We start from the raw sequence: 8,022 nt of genomic DNA, 5'->3' as shown, positions 1-8,022 counted from the left end.
GCTCCAGATTTTGGGCAAAACACAAGTGCCCATCTCTCTTTGCATTTTCGCTTGTTTGCTATTTTTTCAGTAGGGTTTGATATCGTTTCTTATTGTTATTGTTGTTTTATTGCAGAGGTTGTTTGGGGCAGGAGATAGAGGTGCTCATCTCTCTCTCCTTTCTTCCCCCCCTCTCTCTATGTGTTGTTTCTCTTTTATGTTGTGTTTTCAATGGAATTTGATGTTGGTTATAATTGTTGTTTTCTTGCAGAGTTTATTTGGAGCAAGAGGCAAAGGTGTTAATCTCTCTCTCTGTTTGGTTTTTTTTTTGCTGATATCTTTTCAATACAACACAATGTTAGTTCTAACCCTTGTTGCTGTTTTGTTGCAAATATCATTTTAGGTGACATTGCATAAGTGCTTATCTCTCTCTCCCTCTCTCTTTCTCTGTGTATGTTTTCTCTTTTCTACTGTTTTTTCAATATACCTTCATGTAAATACTAATTCTTGCAAAATTGTCTTTTGCAGAGATCAATTTGGGCAAGATTGGATAGGTGCTCATTTCTTTCTCTCTCTCGCGTACTCACACAAACTCTCTCTTTCTTCCTCTCTGCATTGTCCCTTTTCTACTGTCTTTACAATAGGGTTTGATGCTAGTTCTTACTTAATGATCAATTGTTGTTGCATCACTTAACACAAGGTAGAGCAGAGATTCTGTAGCTCAATTTACAGGTAAATCTACCATATTTTGTGGTGCCAAAATTTATTCATTTAATTAGCGACTTTTATATTTGATGGGATTGATGTTTTCTTATGTCCATCATTTGCAATGGGTTTTGATTAGCAATGATTCAATCTTATCTACAGCAAATCGGCTTATAGGTAAATTGGCTTTGTTTTCTATTGCTTCTATTCATGCAATTATCTAGATATTTTTTGCTAAAAGGGATTCATGCAAGTATTTTTGTTAAAAGAGATTCATGTAGGTGTTTTTTTGTACATGCACGTATTGTACAAGGTTTAGGTGAAGCATATAATTCTCTATCAACTATTTTGATGTGGTGAGTGATTCCTTTGTGTTGGATGATATGGATCTGCTGGAAGTCGATGGTTCAAAAATCCTCTGCTTTATTGGTCCTATGTGTCCATTTGGATCTCCATGCCAATTGGCAATGATCCATGAAACTCTTGTATCATATTATCCATATAACACACAATGTGTTGAGTCTTAGAATATCTCAGGTGTCAATCCAATGTGCCTATTAAGATTTGCATGCCATGTGGCTGCTATCCTTGTAACAACTACTCTATAATACCCACATTTCATACAATGTATTGAGTCAAATCAGACTCCTCTTCATTATAATAAAATTTATTTTGGTGAAATTCTGTGAGTATTCTTGTGCTATTCTTTTCATTATATTTCATGTAAATGGTATGATTAAAGTGATGTCTTGAAATTAAATCTATACTTTGTGTTAATGTATATATCCACATGCATTTCGATATTGATGTTTATGCCTGTTTACAAAAGTGTAAATATCTCTTAATGCCATGTTGAATTGTATGGCATATTGGTGATTACTAGACAGACTTAAAATGCTTATTATTTAGGGGTTAATACATACTTCTTTACATCTAATGCGTAGGTTATAATGCATAAGAGAAGAACAAGCATTCTCTCGATAGAAGTACGTAACATAAAAGATGAAGAAGGGAATTGGATTACGGATACGTATGCTCGTCTTGGGTACATATGCATCCAAATATGAAGGGAGATTTCAGGGTAAAAGCATCTGCAATTGCAGATGTATCAAAGCACTGGAAGGGTAAAGTTTTAGCTCTCAGACAAAGGAAAGTTGATTCTTACCTTGTAACAAAGGCGTTTGTACAACATGTATTCATGCAAAAACAAATACACATTGTGCCACTGTGCCCTTTCAACAAAACATTGCAAACAGTAAGTATTTGCAACTCATTGAGAATGAGAACTTTCATGATACCTATGTAACAACTTGTCTTATATTTATAGAAGTATACCCTTCAGATTATTGTGAGTGGCGAAATGTTGAGAGTTTCACTGGTTCTTTTAAGTGTTACCACCTCAAAATTGGTAGATTGCTCTTTGAGGGGCGTACAGCTAAGCAACTTGCAGAGGACCTTGTTTTTTTCTATGACTCCAAGTACATATTACCCAAGGGGAGTCGAGAATATGGAACCCTTGAGTATATGCACATATCGAATCTTAGTAGCATAGAATGGTCATTGTGTATTAGCAACATTTTGCACATGTGTAGCATAAAAATATCCGCAGAAATATTGAATTCTATGAACCCAAGCACCGGCTCAAAGAATGTACATCTAAGCTGTTTCATACCGATTGCAATTTTTGCACACATGTTCAAGGAATGTAAGGGTTTGAGACATACCAAAAGCATGTACATCATAAAAAATACAGCAGAGGACTATGTAACAAGGATTCTAGGCAAAACTTGGATATAAAAAATAACTCACAATCCTAACACAGTGGAGTGTTGAGTAACAACAAGAGACATGGCTTTCAGGTAAAAACTTTCTCTCTTAGTTGACTATTATCTTACTTTGGGATGAATCAACTAACTTTCCTTTCCAATTACAGGTTCTTTGTTGCATGACAAACTTTATGCCTAGTGCTCAAGCATCATAGATGGAGGATGCTCAAGGGTAAATGGTTGTGCCTTGATCAAGACATGCGTGAAAGTGCAGCTAGGGATGTTACTGTCATTTGTGAGGGCCACGAGCCCCAAGTGTTGCAAATGGAGAATGATTGGCCCTTGAGTATAATGCACCAGGAAATTACAATGTTAATGCAAAATCCACCTCTTAGCTTCTATTTTAAACTAGATGGTAGGAAAATTCGAAGCCGAGCTGAGGATACTGTTACCAGCGGAAAGTGTGTCGCTCTACATATTTTAGAAATTGTAGAGTCTCCCTAAAAATCCCAACACCACAAGTTGTAATATCCAACACTTGTAAATTTTTAGATTTTTTTGGCCAATAGAATATTGTTGCTTACAAACTTGCAATATTTAAAAATTATGGTATTTATGCAAAATCATACACTTGTTACACACTTTCCACATCAACACATTTACATATGCATGTAAACTTTACAAAGATGTAAGTAAAGCCATAACTAAATATCATATGCGAACAACCCTTAATGGTTTAAAACTTAAGGTTTTTAAGGTAGAACTAGTTTAGTTCTTGTTTCATTGTTTCATTTCACACTTTCTCTCTTCATCTCTTTATATCTGGCGCATCCCTCCTACCTGCTACGATGGATGCTTGCACACACTTTGATGAGTGGATCCACGAGACTATCTTTGCCAACCAGGGTGACGAGATATTCCAGGTTTTCTCTAAGAACTTTAATCTTAAAAGCGTGCTCTCATCGCTGGATCCCCCCCCTTCAGGTTTTGGAAGACTTTGTGAGCACCATTGCTACATGCACATACTCCATCGAGGGATCCGACATGACTTGGGTGCCTCTGGAACAACTCATGGTATTTCAAGTAGGGAAGAATCACCAAAAAGTGGTGAGTAGGTGTCTGGCCCATGTGGATCCTTCACATAGAGTATGCACTGTTCCCATGGGGAGTGCACCAGGTACATCACCTTTGGATCTTGTGGAGTCTGATTGTGCATTGGCAATTTACCTCCTTGCTTTGGATACACCCTTAGAGGAGGAGAGCGATGAAGATACAACTCCACAGGTTGTTTCTATCACATACACGGGAGAAGAACTGATTGAAGAGCTCATAAATGTTGAAGAGAAACATCGACTAGTGACAGAGCAAGGGTTGGCTCTCATGGAGCCATCTTCTTCAGAACAGCCACAAGTCAACAAACCCAACCTTACCCCCTTGACACCCATTGAAGTAGATGGTGTACAATACTTACTTCTATCAGATGTATTGCAATACTTGGAAATGAAGGAAGAAGAGTTGTTTTCTATCCTAGTTAGGGATTCAATGAAAGACCTGATCGATTATGATTACACTGATGTGCATCCAACAATGGCAGAGATTGGAAGATGTGATGGCACAAGCTTAGATACTATGAGTGCGATCATAGCAGCACATGAGTATATAACCTCGGTTGAAGAAGATTACCTTGTGCCCGATGCTGAATTTGAAGCACTACAGCATGATTTGTTCAGACCAAGGCGCTAGCTTCCTACCAAGGAGTTTGTAGATTCCTCTGCCCAAAGAGGTGCCTCCCTGACACACGAGGAAATGAAGATACAAGATGATCTAGAGAAGGTGATATTTCTAACTACCATATATTTTTATGCAATGAAACTTGATGCTAGGGTGCGTCAGGTCCCCCGGAGTCCACTGGTGAAATCTTTGCCAAAAATGATGCCTGCAGCGAGCTGCCCTGCGTCTGGAGTCCATCAATGAAATCTTTACCAAAAATGATGCTTGCATCTGCCCTGTCTGAAGTCTGGCATCTAGGGCCAGACGCCAGACTTTGGACAGCAGGGCAGCTGCTGCAGGCATCATTTTTAGCAAAGATTTCACCGGTGGACTTCAGGGGACTCGACGCACCCTGCCATCAAGTTTCATCACTTTTTGATAACTCTAGGTTAGTCACTAAATATATTTTTTCATTTGACTTTGTCATTCAGGACATACTATATATAGATGACTTTGCATTAAGGCAAGGAGGAGATCGACATGCGGACCAACGCAAGGATTTAAGGAGTATATCGGTAACCTTGTTACAGATTTGGTGTTTTTCCATAAGAAGTGCTCACCAGGAGGGCAAGAAATAATTATGAAAATTTGAGCTTTGACCAAGTTTGGACCTTTTCGAGCGATACCTGTGACATTTAGCTTAGAGAAGGTGGTGCTAATCAAGCGGTCAAAGCTTCTTTATTTGTTTGATCAAACACAGGGTGGAGCTATGTGTGTGCTTGCAACGTTAGGCGACCTCGCTAAAGTGTCAGATCCGCTTCTCCTGGAGAAAGAGCTGAAGGGGGAGCACATCATTTTTGAAGCAAAGAAGGAACTTATATTTTCATCGGAAGCTAGCCTCTCCTCTCCACCGAAGAAAAAGCCAAGGAACAATTGAGAGTTCTTATTGGCTATTGACTTTTTGTGTCTACCATCACTAACAACCATCACATGTATTTTTCTTGATGAATATAAGATACTTTACTTTGTCCTTAAAAATAAATATTTATTAAATAAATGTGTGGTTCGTATAAGTGTGACAGTAATGTGTGGTATGTGAATGACGCATTCACATACGTTAGCATAATTCAATGCGTAGTACTGCACTTGTCATTGTGTAACTGTGATGATACTTTGTGGTATGTAAATGACACATCCACATATATTAACATAATTCAGCACGTATTACTACTTTTGATGCGTTCATACGTTAAACAAAAATTAAGAGTCATGCGTTTCAATAAACAAAACAAAAAAACTTTACTCAATTATTTGAATTCAATACACATCGCACGAGATATTATGTATATATAAATAAATATTCCAATGTGGTAGAGTACAAATTTTTTTGGGCCTCCAAGATATTATGGCGCTGTAACACCCATTACAAACCTTGCATCATTAATCTAGTAAACTATGGCGGGATCCCCGCTGTGTCGAAGCCGAATGATAAAGTTCATATCTTTGTCTGTGATTGTAACATGCTTTGCATGGATGGCTGCAAGCTGTGTATCATCGAACAAGTCGATGAGAAATCCCCCTACAGCAATTTGTAGGGCCTCCATGGCTGCAGTAGTCCACCTTCCTACTGGTGGGCCATCCCGCACTCATGCCCATCCCTTTCAACTCAAAGTCTTGCATGATTTCTCGAATAACTTTATGAAAAGAACTTTTGGGATGAGAAGCTCGTATCTGCGTTGGATTCTCCTTATCTCTTGAAGAGCGACAGTGCCCAGTTTTCATCTCCTCTTCTTCTATAGTGGTCCTTGTGCTCTACAGGGAGCACCTGTTTTGCTGCGCTTGAGGAGCCTCCACCTTGTGCTCCAGGTGGCGGGCCTTGGCATGATGTCTTCCTGGGGCCAAAATGGCGACATGCTTTCTTGGTCCGTGCCATGCAAGGAGGGCAAGACAGAGAAGAGACAGAGGTTGGGCATGTGAAAATGGAGGAAGCAAAGAAATCAAGATGTGAAAATGAGAAGAAAAATGAACTTTTAATCCATTTAAACCCCAAAACCAGGTTAACAGAGCTTGATACGCACTGTCCATCGTGTGATCGTAAATCCATAACCTTGTATCGGAATGCAAAACTTCGCACGCGCACTCATTGGTTGGCCAAGTGCCCTTTTTTTTTTGAAAAAAAAGTGCCTGCAAACCCCTGGTTTGAAGTTTGGTGTCTGGGAGCGAGGAACCCCAGACGCCAGACTTGGACTAGGGGTCTGCAGGCACTTTTTTTCCAAAAAAATAATAATTTGGGCTTTTGGCCACCCAACGAGTGCGCGTGTGAAGTTTCATCGCATTCCGATACCGTTTAGTATTTTAAAATTATCTCACACCAAAATTATGGATGGATTGATAATTGAGAAATCAACATCGCGACTACTGGCCCTTAGAAACTTCGCACCACATAAACTATACAGAGGCATTAGGAGTAAAGTCTACAACAAGAAATGGCAAATTTTTACATGTTATTCCTGTTGAAATTGATAGTGCTAACAAAAACTGTAAATAAGAATTGAAAATACAGCAAAGATGCATAGTCAAAGTTGAGAGTAAAGGACAAATGTAAAATTTTAATTCATATTTTAAGGGCGCATACAATAGTTTTGCATTGGGACATAGTCATATGTCCAATGCATGAGGATAATACTATGCCAAAAAAGATAACATTGCAAACTGTGTTCATTGCATTGGAATGAATGCATCCTTCACTGCTTGAAGATTTCTTACAAGTTGGAAGTCCTTAGGAGTTATGGTGATGTGCTTTGCATATATTGCATAACGTTAAGCATCAGTCATCAAGTCAACTAAAAAAAAGGCCTCTACAGCACAATGTAGAGCATGAAGACATTCTTTTGTGAAGTGATCAAGTCTAATCCTGACCTTATACCAAAAACCACCTCCTGCTTTCTGTGCGGTAGAGGTCTTGCACAATCTCGCGAACAAGTCTCGAGAAGCTCGCCTTCGGAATGATGAGATCAAAAGAGCATTGATATCTTCTAATTTCTCTCAAGGCCACTGTACCTGGCTTCCACTTTCGTTTCTTGTGGGGATGCTGAGGAGGACCCTTGTGATGGCGACTTGAGGAAAGTGGATTAGGTTGAGAAGGGGGTGCATCTGAGCTAGTAGATGCTCCAAGGGGCTGAACATGATATGGGGCTCTAAGCGGAAGCTTATTTGCAACTGCCTTAGACCTAGCCATCTTTCCTGCACAAGAGATGTGAGAACTCAATGAATAAGATAGAAAGTGAAACCCTCTTTTATATAACCCTAAACTATGAGACTCATTCACATAGATACACACTCTCTCTTTCTATCTTAAACTAGGAATTGCATTCCATTGACTCACATTATTCATCTTACTATCTTAGCTCTTTTCGAACCCATTTGTTGCCTTGTCGAAGCCTTGTTTCTAGCCACTTGGAATGGTTTTCTTTGGCACACAAGGCTTCATAACACACTCTTTTAGTGACACAATATGATTCCATCATGTCTGCAACCGATTCATCAACACTTTCATTTGCTCTCTTTTGTGAGAGTTTAGCTTCATCCGCTACTATAATCCTATACCACCAAGATAGTGATTGGATCATTGGATTGCTACCATTCACCCCTCCACCATGATCAATTTTTCTTTGATATGCACCACGTGCTATCCAATGTGAATTTTCCATCCCTTGTGTGGACCAAATTCCCATGCTTCCCTTTTCTGGAAAGTATGGTCCATGTCCCTCAAGGATATGCTACAAAGACACATATCACACATGAGTAAAACTATGCTCAATAGTTTATACAATTCATAAAATTTTAAAATATTAACTTAGTA

Source organism: Lygodium microphyllum, chromosome 27, assembly GCF_053477565.2.
Source record: "Lygodium microphyllum isolate KBCC chromosome 27, Lygodium_microphyllum_v1.1.10, whole genome shotgun sequence".
NCBI lineage: Eukaryota > Viridiplantae > Streptophyta > Polypodiopsida > Schizaeales > Lygodiaceae > Lygodium > Lygodium microphyllum.
The sequence above is the reverse complement of the archived record's forward strand: the minus strand, read 5'-3'. Positions refer to the sequence as shown.